The sequence below is a fragment of the Condylostylus longicornis genome, unplaced genomic scaffold (assembly GCF_029603195.1).
Source record: "Condylostylus longicornis isolate FDR11 unplaced genomic scaffold, ASM2960319v2 ptg000148l, whole genome shotgun sequence".
NCBI classification, from domain to species: domain Eukaryota; kingdom Metazoa; phylum Arthropoda; class Insecta; order Diptera; family Dolichopodidae; genus Condylostylus; species Condylostylus longicornis.
The window spans coordinates 1,920,653-1,935,457 of record NW_026578116.1 but is presented as its reverse complement, the minus strand read 5'-3'; positions in this window follow the sequence as shown (position 1 = coordinate 1,935,457).

Below are 14,805 nucleotides of genomic sequence, written 5' to 3'. Positions count from 1 at the left end.
TAATTTCTTCCAAAAGTTAGGAATTTTTGCGTATGATCGAGCAAAGCTTATATATGAAATTTCAAGTAAATCGGTTGAATACTTTCTTCAAAATGGTGAAAAATGTAAAATCGGCCCGCAAATCAGTTCTCGAGCCCTGATCTTTCCAAAAAATTTATATGTTCATTGTTTTAATACGAGGAGTTCATATATTAAATTTCAATGAAATCGGTTGATTATTTCTCTTTATATACACAAAAATGTATATTTGGCCCGTAGTAAACGTCTAGTTGCCGATGCCTGATTTCTTCCAAAACATACGAATTTTTGCGGACGGTCGAGCTGAGCTTATATATAAAATTTCAAGTAAATCGGTTGAATATTTTCTTCAAAATGTTCAAAAATGTAAAACAGGCCCGCTAAAAAGTGCTGTTCCCGAGGCCTGATATATACCAAAAGTTGATCGATCCGTGCCATCGTGGAAACAAACTTACATATAAAATTTCATCAAAATCGGTTCAGCCGAACTTGAGATACACGTGTGCACACACAGACCGACAGACGGACAGACCGACAGACCGACAGACCGACAGACCGACAGACCGACAGACCGACAGACCGACAGACCGACAGACCGACAGGTTGCTAAAAATAGTTTATTTACACTTCCCTACTATGGAGAAGTACGTTCCCACCGAAAACTCGATATGCAAAATTTGTTGCCATCACATAACCTACCTATTGTTTACACAATACGGTCGGTAAAAATGAGAACCGAAGAGAAAAAGTAAAAAATTTAAAAGTTATATTTTTCCGTAACCTTTTTTTACACTCACTTTCAAACTCAATCTATGGTGAAATTTATCTCATCAGGATTTAATTTTTTTTTTCTTTCTATTGAATTATTTCTTCTATTTCTTTTATACATATATATTATATAATTATATAACAGTATTTCTACAGAATCTCTTAAAAAGATGATAAATGAGAAAATATTAATTTAATTTTTTTGTTTTGTTTTCCGAATGGTTCTTAGTTAGTGCAGTCCGTTCATTAAATAAAATATTGATGGAGGAAAAGAATCGATTTTTCAATTTTACATCTAATATCGAATTTTTCTGATGAAAACATTTTAATTGTTTCGTAATAGAAAATTTTTTGGGTCATAAAAAACTTTAAAAAAAGTTTAATTAAAAAATTGAAAAAATCAATATTCAAACATTTCTGAGCATAGTTTTATATGGAGTAGGAGATTTTTCTTGAAAAAGTATTTTAATTATAAATAATAATAATTTAGTAAAGAGTTAAGGTAAGACATAGAAATTATTAAAATGGAGATAGTACTCAAACTGTTAAAAACCTTACACTATGACTCTCAAGGTGAATATTACATAAATTTTACAAAAATTAAAAACAAATTGTCATTTTTATAAAAAGTTTACAAAATTTGAACAGTGTATAATTTTTAGACAATTTAACAAACTTGGTTCACAATTTTCGCTTACATTAAATTCACGAGTTAAATGAAATTCAGGAGACTTCCTAGCAATATGACGAGTAAAATGCAAGAATATGGTAAATTTGGAAAAAATAATTGAAAAACTGTGAAAAAACATGTATGACATTATTTTGAAATTTTCAAATTTTAGATTTTAATATTTCAGTGCATACTGATGTTAAACAGATGGTCACTAATAGTTATTATTCTGCCGAAAAGTTATAAATATAAAAAAAAGGTGTATCAGTTCAATTAATAATTAAGACGAAGATATAAAAGAATTCACATAAATATAGGCAATATAATAAGTTTACTCCAATATTACAAAAATCATCACAAAATCCTGACCAAAACGTCTTCCATAATATTTCAACAATGTGTCTTCAAATTAGGCATTTGCACAATTCGTATTCATGGTACCTATGAGCTATGATTCATGTTTGTGTACAAAATTAGTATTCATTATGTTATCAGCATAAATTCTGAACAGCGTTCTGAGTTTTTCAAATAATTATTCTAATTTTCTTCTCATTTCTTCTCATCTCACATTATTTAACAAAATTCTTTTTTTTTTTTTGATATTTTTTTTTTTTCTTTCCTGATATTTTTGTATTCGAAGAATTTTGTGTGAAAATAAAGAATTTTTCCAGATCACTAAGCTCAATTGAGTAATTTTTGTTGGTATTTTTATGTTTTATAGCTGCTGTATGTGAAAATTTTGATTATCAATTCGATGTATTCAAAATTGCTCGTAAATATTAGTAATAAAATTATGATTTAATCTACATTATATAGGTTATTATTGTTATGAATATTTTCAAAAGTATTTGAAAATTTCTCAACTGAAATTCAATTACAAGAGAAAATTTACAATTTTTGATTTTAAAATGAAAAAAAAAATATGCAGCATCCTAATTCGTCCTTTATACGAGTGATTCATGCTAACAGAATTAATATTAAAATTTTTAAAAAATTCGAGAAAAAAGTGAAATTTGAGGTTTTTGTTTTTTTTAGTACACAACAAAAATATTAATTTTCTAACACCAAAATATAGATTTGAAATATTTATTTTTGAATTTAATTATTTGAGTTTAGAACATGGATGTCAAGACTTTTGAAACTATGGGCCAATTTCCAATATTCTGTATGACAAAAGGGCCACAAAATAAAACAATTAATTAAATTTTTAAGGTGTATAAACGTTTATTTATTTTTTATTAGAAGTACTGGGAGCTGAGTGACACTGCTTCTGTTGAACAAGTCTTAAAATATTGGGTTGCATATTTGTAGTAGCCAATTGGGTTGCATATTTGTAGTTGTAATATTTTAACAATTCGTTTTAGAGGGCCGCACCAAAATAAGAAAATGGCCGCATGCGGCCCACGGGCCGCACTTTTGACATCCATGGTTTAGAATAATTAAAATGAAATTTTATTAAAATTGATGTGCCTTGTCAGTGTTCTTTCAATTAAATTTTAAGATTTTAAAACCGAATTCCTTTATTATTTTTAATAGAAATAGAAAATACAATAATTTCGGTTGCTCATCAAGCATTCACAAAAACTGCAATTTTTCCTAAAAAATAATAATTTAGAATGAAAATAATTAAACTGCACATAGAAATGCGTTCAATTTCTAAAATTATGCATTCAGTACGAAATCGCAATGAAAACAAAATTGTTCTATAAAATTTTTTGTTTTTTTCTAAAATTTTAATAACAATTTAATGAAAAATTTAATATTAAATTTTTTCCATCTCAAAAAAAAAAAGAAAAAAGCAGCAAATAAATGATATTGCAATTTTAAATTTTTTTCTCATTTGTAAGCAATTTTCTATTTAGTTTGTATTTTTTCTTCTCTTTGTTTTTTTTTTTTTTTACTAAACTTTTAGTTTTTGACCTTCATATTTTACTGTTTTCATTTAATTTTTCATTTTCGTTTTATCTTTTTTTTTCCTCTTCATTTTCTTTTTGTGTTATCAAATTTCAAGCAAATTGAGAGTTTCATTTTATTTAATGTTATTTTCCTTAAGTTTTTAGCAAATCACTTCAGATCATCTCAAAATTCAATCACACAAGAAAATTAAAGAAAACATCTATATCATTACCAACAGTGTGGGAGGAAAAAAAAAATAACATACAAAAAAAAGAATCCTGGAAGCAAAAAAGAAACTGTGAACGATAAAAAAAAACTTGCCACCACCTTCTCTTCATACCTCATATTATATGAGAATTGCAGTATTGTATAGATAAGAGAGAGGAAAAATCATGAACACATGAATGAGTAGATTTTTTTTCGTAAAAAAGAAAAAAAACTCATACTCTCTATTATTATTATATAAGATGATGTACGAAATGTTGATGTATATATAAATGTTTATGTTATACACGTATATACATAACATGTCTGTATTTATACATTAAAAGAGATAATGTTGATATGAGACTTAAAACGATACAAATAAATTCTCATCATGAATTCTTAATTTCATAGGAAATCGAAAAAAGGAAAAAGAAAAATTAAACAATAACAAACATGGAATAATTTATATATATATATACCTATATGATGTACATATAAGCATGTATATATAGATTTAGTATTATTATCAGAAAGTACATTTCATCAATTTAACAGATTTCTACGAAAATGTAATGGAAATTGAAAATGATAAAAATAACAAAAATATTTTTAAAGAATTTTTACAGGTTAAATTGACCGACAAAGGTATTGATTTCTTTTGATTAATTTTTCTCACAAAAATTACCCTAAAAGCAATTTGAAACCTAAGAGCATTATTATTTTTTATAACAGCAATTAAATTTTTATATAGAATGTATATGAAAAAAAAAATTATTTATGAAGTGAATTCTCCGTTTCTCAAATTATAGTGAAAAATTTCCCAAATAAAATATTTTAGAGTTCAGAGAAGTTCATTGGAATTGAATAATAAGGAATCAAGTACCCTATAACAAAAAGAAAGAATTTACAAGTCAAAAATTATAAAAAATAATCGGAAACGAAAATTTTTCGTTGAAAAATTATTTTATAAATTTTTTTTTTTTGTAAAATATGACATTTTTTTAGAATGATTTTATTGAGAAAATTCTTCAGAAGTGAAAATGAATTTAAAAAAAAAACCAATTTCCAAATTAATGTTGGTAATGAGAATTTCATTTACTAAATTTTCGTACTTAAAAAAATTAGAATTTTTAAATTTTTACTAATTTTAGATATTTTGATTCGAGTTTATTCTGTGGATTAATTTATTCCAAGATTATCGTAAATTTCTCTTTCGGACATTAATTAAATTTACATATTATGCTCAAATATTAGACGGTTGTAGGCAATAATTATAGCAAAAATAGGAGGCTGCGTGTTATAATTATAGCATGCACACAATCATTATTTATTTTACAATTAAAATGTAAATTCTTAACCATTAAATAGAAAATTAAATATTCATACGGAGCAACCAATGGCGAAATTAACATAACAAAATTAAGTTGTTATCTAAACCTTATCTATCTTCTTAACAATTCTTGTAAAATTGTCTTTCCAATGAAATTTTAACTGGGTATCTTTTATTTGAAGCCTTTTAATAAAAATCTCACTAATAAATAGTATAATATATTTAAGCCGAAAAGTTAGAATTCATACTTAAAATATTAAATTTTAAGCCTAAAATTTAATTAATTTTATTCAATTTTAAAATAAATTACTCAATGGAATTTTATTAAAAATTTATTTAAAATTTGGAGTATGACTGAAATATTTGCAACTGTTTTTAAAAGAGCATATCGTAAAAAGGAAAAATTTTCAATGAAAACCACTAGAACCACAACGTTTCATGTATTCAAGAAAAAGACTGAAATTAAAACCTTGAAAATTCTTAAATAACTAACGTGAAAATTGAATTTTAAGCAATTAGTGTAAAGAATTCCATTACAAACATCTGCCCATTTTCAATAATTAACTCATTTAAATAAGAATTTTCAAGACAGAATAAATGAAATGTAGGAATTTTGTGATTTTAATTGTATTTTACACTCAATATGCAATTTTCAAATTTCTTTTTTTTTTTCTTTCTTTATAGTTTTTCTTTCTCTGTATGTCATCGTTATTGTACGAGTATATATCTTTATAATATATGTATTATTAAAATTTCAGGTAAATACTGGTATATTTTTTTATATTCGTATAACAGAAACATTATTTAAAACAGCAACAGCAAAAAAAAAAAAAAACAGAAATGTTAATTAAAAGGAAAATATTTAACGTTGAAACACTTTTATTTTTTTTTTCTATTTTTTTATTCTGAAATTATGAAAGGAGTGTACAAGGAAATTGAGTTTTCTTTTTTACTTTAAATATTTGCCTTTAGGAAAAAAGTTTTATGGTGGTTAAAGACAAAACGCAAAAAAAAGAAAAACGAAAAAACTTTTTAATTTTAATTTAAAGATTGATAATTCGGTGTAAATGACATAAAAAATATAATCTGTGCCGTCACAGTATAAAAACGCAGGTGTCATGTAAGTATTTCTCAACAAAAAGAAAGAGAAGAGAGTTGAATTTTACAGCAAAATGTTCGTTCATTCGCTCATTATTTCTTTTTTCATGTTCTTTTTTTATATTTTTATTTTTTCTCCCTTTATTTTTTTTTCAACATGATAGTGTCAATTTAATTTTGTATATAAATTAGGTCAGCTGAAAATGGAAATTTTTTTTTTCTTTAAATAAAATTAAATTATTTTTAAAGAAATTTTTTAAATGAAATTTAAATTTTTAAAGGTGAAAAATTTTTATTAAACTTGTTTTTTGAGTAATCATTTTTAAAAATTTTTTATGTAAAAGAAGTTTAGCTCCGAATTTTTTCTCTCTATAACAATGAACGAGCTGAATTCGCTTAAGTAAGAATTATTATTACATGTTTTGTATTAATTATTAATGTCACTAAAATCTACTATAACAGGAAATTAAATTTCTATAAATCGCCGTATTTTATTAGCACTCCAATTTCTACCTCATTTAGAATATCAATAATTGATAGCTCTTATATTAAAATAGAGTTTAATTTTTCGCTAATATAGAACTTATCTAATATAAAACTTATAAATTAGCAAATTTTATATTAAATTGTATTTAGATGTAAATTAAAAATACTAAATTGATTCTTTTCGTTTATTTTCTTCCAAAACTTTGATCTCGCAATTTACTATAGTTTCACCCTTTACCTATCGTTTAAGTTTGAATTGATTATAATTTCTGCTTAGAAATGAAAAAATCCTTCTTTCCAGTAAAAGAAATTTTAATTTTTGTTTTAATTTACGCTATGGACATAGGGCTTTCTTTATTTTTTAATTAAAAATTCAAATTAATAAATTCAAGAATTTGATGTAGCCTAAATATATGCAATTTTTTCATAATTTTAAAATTTTCAATTTTTTCTCTCTTAAAGAGACATTATAAAATTATTAACAGCTTTTAACAGGATATGCTTGTTCTGACCAATATTCCTAAACTTTCACAATGTTGTGCGTTTAGTCGACTTACAATTCCTATACAAGAATAAGTTACGTGACTACGTTTCCAACTTGTTTTAATTTTGAAAAACTTTTCATCATCTTAAAAATTTTTAAAGGCAAAAAATTACAAAAATTGTAAAATTTTTTGTTTATTTAAAAAACTGTTGTTCATTTTTTCCTTTGTTCTTTTTTTTTGCTTTTTTGTTGTTATTGTCAATTTCAACATTTTTACATTCATCAGATATAGATTTTCTTAACACTTCAAAGTATGTAAAAAATTTAAATTTTGTTTTGTTGTTTTGCTTTTCAAAAAAAAAAAATTATTGTGAACAAGAGTAGAAAGCACTCCTACTTTTTAAAGAGAGATGGAGAAGCAATGACAACAAATTATGTGAAAAATTTTTTTTTTAGTTAATTTTCTTTTAAAAGTTATTTTTATTTCAAATTGTTTTTATTTTTACATTTTCTTCTACTTCACATTTTCTTTTACATTAATTTCATCTATATATAAATTCTATACATAATTTTATTGTACTTATATTTTTAATTCTACATTGTGTTTACGAGTGACAATCGTCTGTATACCGTCATATAGTCTTTTTTAACCACCTAGCTACACACTAAATACACACATTCATTTAAACAACTCACAATTTACTATTTATGAGTATCTTATTTTTATTTTATTTATTTGTTTCTTTTTTTATACATTTTATATGAGATTATACCGTCATTCATCGATTTTTCCAAACGAAAGAGCAAAAGAAACAGAAGAAGAATAAAAGATGACATACCTATATAAATGCAAAAATGTAACAAAAATATCCAAGAGTATACTCTACCCCATGCCGTGTACCTATACTATATTCCACCGCCTATGTCCCATCTCAATATCTCTGTCTATAACAAAAAAGAAAGAAAACTCGTATACTAACATAATACCGTTAAAGTAGTATCGTGTATAATGATGAAAAGTCGTTTTATACAGAAAGCTCTTTTTCATTCTGATTTTATTTTTTTTTTTTTTTTGGATTTTCTTGTTTGCCAACTTTTATTTTTTCACAAAAAGAAAACGAAGAAAAAAAAACACTCCTACGATTTTTTTGTAGTTTTTTCCAATTTTTATGTTTTTTTTTTTTTTTTGATTTTTACTTTTTTATTCTTAATTTTCTTGTAAATGTGTTGAATAGTCTGCTAAGGTCCTTATAACTAAGCTCTACACATTTAAGCAAATATGTATAAATTTTGTTTTCTTTTTTTTCTTTTTTTGTTGGGTTATGTTATCATTTTTTCAAGATAACTGTAGCAATTCCTAATTGTGCAAAAATGTATATATATATTGTACATATGTAGAATTATAAGACATTTACAATATTGTGTACATTCATATCGGTTGAGCAGTTATAAATGATAACAAAACATTAGTATACAAAATATATGTAAGTCTGGCTATATAGATATTGTATTAGATTATGAAAATAAGCATTCTCATATAGAATATAAGTAATAAAAAATTACAAAATTAAAAATTTGTGAATTGAAATTTTAGAATGAAAGAAAATTTGGGAAAGATGATTGTATTTTTCTTTTTATCTTCAATTTTGGATGATAGAAAATTTAAACTTGATTTTTTTTTATTTCTTTAATAATATGCTCTTTTTTTTTGATAGAATTATAGTATTAGGTATAATTGAATTATAGTATTAGGTATAAGTGTATTATTAAACATAAATCTTAACAACTATACATGCTTCCACATTAAATTTTTAGGGTCCAATATAGATTTCATTGGGATTTTTAAGGAGTATAGTTATATGTCTCTTTAAATTTTTGTTTAAATTGAATATTTTTATGTATTAGAGTTCACATAATATTTTGCATTAACAAGGATATTGTTTTTAATAATAATTTATTATTATTTTGTTGATAATTTGGATAAAAAATTTGAATTTTTAAATTTTCAAAATAATTTTTTTATTGAATTAGTTTTTTAATTGAATTGTTCACATTGCATGCAATATAAAGCAGGCTATGTGGATGACACCAAATTTCGCCTGTAGAATTTTCGGTGTAAATCCATTTCTTAATACCAGATAGTCATAAAAGACTATTTTTAGGAATATCTGTGTTTCCCTGTGCACTGCATTATTTCAATTTTATCTGAACCGATTTTAATGAAAATTGTTTGTAATTATAATTAAAATGTCTGCAATCGACATATTTTACCCTGGAAATTAGAAAAAATTTCATTAAGAAAAAAAATAGGAGTTTTGCTTGTACTCCAAAGATTAAATCATAGTTTTCAGTTCTACAATACACAAACAATATTATTCAAAATCGAATTAAATTACCTTAATATTTTAAACTTAGATTTTTACATTTAAATTTATTGTGATTTAATTCAAAGAATTCTGACTCAAACTCAGCACTATTTTCCTCATTTTTAAAGTCATTTTTTAAATATAAAAAGCCTGCGTATAGGAGAAATAACACAGGGGGCAATCGTGCGCAAAATGAGTTCATTAAAAATTTTAAAATTTCATATCAAAAACTTTACAAGGTTAAACAAAATTTAAAGGTTGATTTTTTTCTTATTCAAATTTAAAAATTAAAAAAAAAAAACATTTTTTTTTTCTCCTTATTCTCTTAACATTGGAAATAACAACATAAAAAATTTCAGTTTCCTGTATAACATAAACATTCCTCAGACCGGACGAATTAATTAAAATAGCAAAATATGCGATTAAGAAAAACAAATTTCAAGGTAAAATTTTTATTATTCAAAGCAAAGCAATATTTTTTTTCTGATGCTTTGAGTGTCCAAGAGCACTCAGTTCTTCTATATTAAATAATATTTAATTCAAATCCTTGAACACAATTAATCTCAAATTTAATTTTAACTAAGTTTTAATAAAAACACAATTTAAAATATTCTCCTATAGTTGCTATAATTTAAACATTTTACGAAAATGTTGGCTTTCCAATATATTCATTCATACGCTAATATGGAAATAATGGTCTGAAATATAGACTTAAGTGTATGTTTTTGATCAGTGTCGAAATCTGAATTGATTTAGCCCTGTCAGTCGGTTTGCCCGTCCGTCCGTTCCTTGGTTCGTTCCATTTATAGCTCAAAAACTAATTGAGCTAAGATCACCAAATTTTCACAATTGATTTATAATAGTAAATGCCTGAACCCTATTTAAATTGGGTGTGATCGAGGCAGTGTTTTGGGTATCTGCCCTACAATTTCAAAAGTTATTTGATCTTATCTCAGAAATTATTGAAGATGTAATATTAAAATTTTGAACAAGCAAATATATTACTAGCGCTGTAAATTCTGATAAAAATTTTTGAAATGTCTTGATTTCTTATGGAGGCTGCCATACAATTTCAATAGTTGTTTAGTCATATCTTGGAAAATATTGAAATAAATATATTGAATGTAATTAATAAAATTTTGCATAAATTAATAAAATAGTACAGCAACTTAAAGTTATAGTCTGAATATAACGAAATCTATAACGGTATTATAGAGTTGACATGCTCAACCCTTTTTTTCCTCGTTTTAATTTGAATTATGTACAATACTAAGATATTATATGTAGGTAAAAATAACGCAAAAATAATTTTCAAGTTTATTTTTGAAAAACTTTTACTTACTACAAAAAATATTTTCTACAAAAATTTTTTCTATTCGATTTGTTCTGGAATTTTTTACAATATTCTTCTATTAATTAGGGGAAATTGAATCAAAATTAAAATTTTTCTATTATATTATTTAATTTTTCCCAATATTTTTTAAATATTTAAATTTTAATTCTTTTCGAACAGGTAAAAACTATTCAGTATAACATTTTCATCTTAAATATTTTAAATTATAAGAACTAAAATTTTAAAATTTATCCTATATTTTTATAAATAACGCAGTATCTCGTATAAAAAACATATTTAAAAATTAAAATATTATTGTAAAAGTTTTGTATAACAAAAAACAAAAATCTGAAGCATTACAAAATATATTTCATAGTTACCTACTCAGAAATTAATTTCTGAACTAAAGATATACAATATTGTAATACCAACCTATATAACATGAAATACAATGTAAGATATAGAAAAATTAAATTTTTATTTAAAAATTCAAAAACTAAAAAAAAGCGAAATTAGAAAAGTTTAAAATATAAATTTGAATATTTTATAACAATTTCGACATGGTTATGCATATTAAAAGTTGCAAAAAATAAATAAAATATAACAATTTAGAAAATAGAAGGGAAAGAGTTATTTCTTCCAAAATAAATTCTAAATTATTGTTAAAGTTTTACAATTCTTTAAAAAAATATACTTGTATGTATGTATATGACATATCTACATGAAAATTTTGAAATTTTTGAAAGAAATTGAATTCATAGCTAGCTAGTTGTGAAAATAATAAATTTAAAAAAGAAAATAAATATTATATTCGGTTTATTTCAAATTTCTTTGTAAATAATCTTCAACAAAAAAGTTAATTAAATTTAATTAAACTTTTTTATATTCTTACAAGTACTTTTCTTTTTCTTTAAGGAAAACGAAAATATTTCATTATTCCTTATAATTTAATTAAAATACAATTACTTTATATTTGTATGTAAAAGTCTTTGAAAGAATTGAAAAATTCAATATAATTTTAATACTGAGACATAAACTTGTAGTTAAACTTCGAATCAATACAATTAGGTACAAATGTACTTTAATAACCTGTTATTGACACAATTTCTTCCTATAATTTTCGTATAGAAAAGGTAATTGCAATTTCTTGTTTAAAATTAATATAGAAAATGAAATTATAAAAATTGTTAATTAACATTTTATTTTATTATACACAATATGTAGATTGTACAGATGCTTGGTCAGGGTAAAAAAAAATTGTATTAAGTATGAAAAATGAGTTTTTTTTTTTAATCTACCTTTCGACACATGAAACTATATCACAAAAGGGTCACAAAAAAAAAGTGTTGAACCACGATATCATCGTCATAAATTTCTAAAAAGTTCTTAGACAATCCTATCAATATCAAAATCAAAATAACTAGAATTAGAATTTACGGCATGCAACATCCTAATCAACGGTTCATTCTAATATAATTCATAATGTGATGACATTGAAAACTTCTACCGACCTCAAATTGTTCGAATTCTTTCTAGAAGACACCTGCTCCAACACAACGTTCCCTGAAACAAGTTGCTGAATAAAAGCCATGCCAGCGATTATTCTACATTAACACAACGTTTTTAAATTGAAAGTATATGCAAAACGGAAATACTCACAAGTCATAATATGTTTAACATTTTAAATGTAAGTCGAAGCAATTACATTAAATTAGGACAAAATTTTTAAGAAAATCCTGATTTCATCTTACATTTTATATCTATATCAATAACATTTACATAATATAATATATGTGATCCTTAAAATGTCGATCACATGAAAAAAAATAACAGCGCCAGAATATCATAAGAAGTAGAACAGCATAATCTCTTCTTTTTATAATATTTTCTTCTTTAAATGAGTTATCTTGGATTCACTTTACGGCCCTTATGGGAACTTCGCTTAAAAAAAAAAAATGTAATTTTCTTATTTTTGTACTACTTACTTATTTTATATGTGAACGAATACTTAAAAATAAAAAAATAACTGTTTCTTTACTATTTTTTTTTCTTTACTTATTACATACACACATATTTCGAATATCCGCATTGAAAAAAATATCATTTATAATAATATTCCTTTTATATTTTTATTTTATTACTTTATGAATACAATAGGTACAAAATAATATAGTTGTAAATGAATATGGGAGTTAGTTTACGTTCATTCAAGGATTTTGACACATATTCCTATACATACACATACTCCATATATACATGTATCTTTAAATGTACAATATTGTTATTATTGGTACCTTTTCTATTACTGTTTGTATATGTATATAACACATAACATAAAATGTATAACATTAAATATACATTATAACATAAAGCCAAATTATATAGGCAAAATACTACCCGTATAATATCATTTGGATGGCGATGATAATGCTAGTAATATTGCCTTGTATTTGAAATGGAACACAAACATTTTGTTTTTTATTATTATTTTTTTGTTGCATTTTATTTTCATTTTATTTTTTCTTCAAAAAACAACAAAAAAATTAATATAAAAAACAGAAAATAAACAAAGGAAATTGAAAATCTCATTGAATATGCATATGGATTGCAAAAAAATAAAAAAGAGATCAGAAAGCAATAAAAACAACACAAATATAAAACCAGCTTTAGCATTAAAATTAAGAATAATAATAATATAAAAATAAAAGAAGAGAAAAATGAAAAATACACAACAAGTAAATGAGAAACGATATAAAACGGTAAAAGTGGAATTAACGCTCGAAGGGATGACATGAATGGAAAAAGTGTACATGGTAGAAAATGAGTGAAAAAAAAAATAAAATTTCAATTTTTAAAGTGGAAAAGAAATTGTAATAATTTTTCAATTCTCTCTTTTTCAATCTCTGGTATTTTTGTTATCATCTCCCTCTACTTTACCCCACTGTCTCTGTTATCTCATTTATATTTTGTTTTTCTTCTCGCTTATCATTTTCTCACTCACTATTTTTTTTTTCTTTTTTCACTCAGAAACTTCATTATTTTTAAATTCTGTATATATGCATGTAATTTAAATTTTTCTTATATTTTCCCTTAAAGGGCACACACACACATATGATAAAACAAAAAAAAAAAAAAGTGAAATCATATTTAAGTTATGACTTTTGACATCGTTATATGAATTGCCTACGGCTTATGCTTTAAAAGTGGTTAAAGACAATCCAAAAAGTTAAAAAAACTTTTTTTAAAGATAAAACAAATATGTGTACATAGTGAATAGTTAGTATGTAAAGTTGACTTTTACGAATATGTGGGAGTAATGCATGCGAAACAGAAAAATTTAAATTTAAAATTTCAGTTTTACTTTATAGAAAAATCTTAACATTTTTATTTAACTGTTATATGCTACTTTAATTTTTATTTTTTTTTTTATAAACTTTTATAAGCCCAGTAGTGAAAGATTTCATAATAACCTATGGCGATAAAAAAAAATCATTTATAAAATTAAAAAAATATTCATGAATTGTCAATTCCAAAAAATATACATTTGTAGATATGTAGATTTGCACAATCTGAGTAACAGTGCGCCACGTGCACGTATAAGGATCCTGAGTGCGGGGAAAGCCCTACTGCGCCAGAGCAACTTTTGATGACTCGAGCATCTTTTGAGGCCCGGAAAACCGCAACTCCACCAGTATTTCTCTTCTTCTACAAGCAAGAGCACCACAGTCTTCCAGAAAGTTTACTAAGGTTTCCTCATCCTCCTCATAAAATCTTCAAGTGTCCCCATTTTTAGGCCTAACTCCTGCAATCCCTAACTAAATCTATAGTGCTACAACAAGATCCCTGTGAGGATTCTCACCTGATTCTTGCCTAACCCTATAATTTCCTTAAATCGTTTCTAGTAATTATTTCGCAGAAGCTTCTTAGCCCGTCGTAGCCCCAAAGGATTTCTCCAGCACTTGTTTCTTAGTTCCCAACGAAGAGTATGTGGTCCGATTGCGCAGAAGTGTTCCGGACTTCGTGCTACAATAGAAACTTCCCCATTTTTTTTAAATTAATTGATTATAAACAAGTAAAAATTGCAATAGGTTGATGCAAAAGGGTCCAGATCTATTATATTTCAATTATTTCAATATTTTTACGATACGG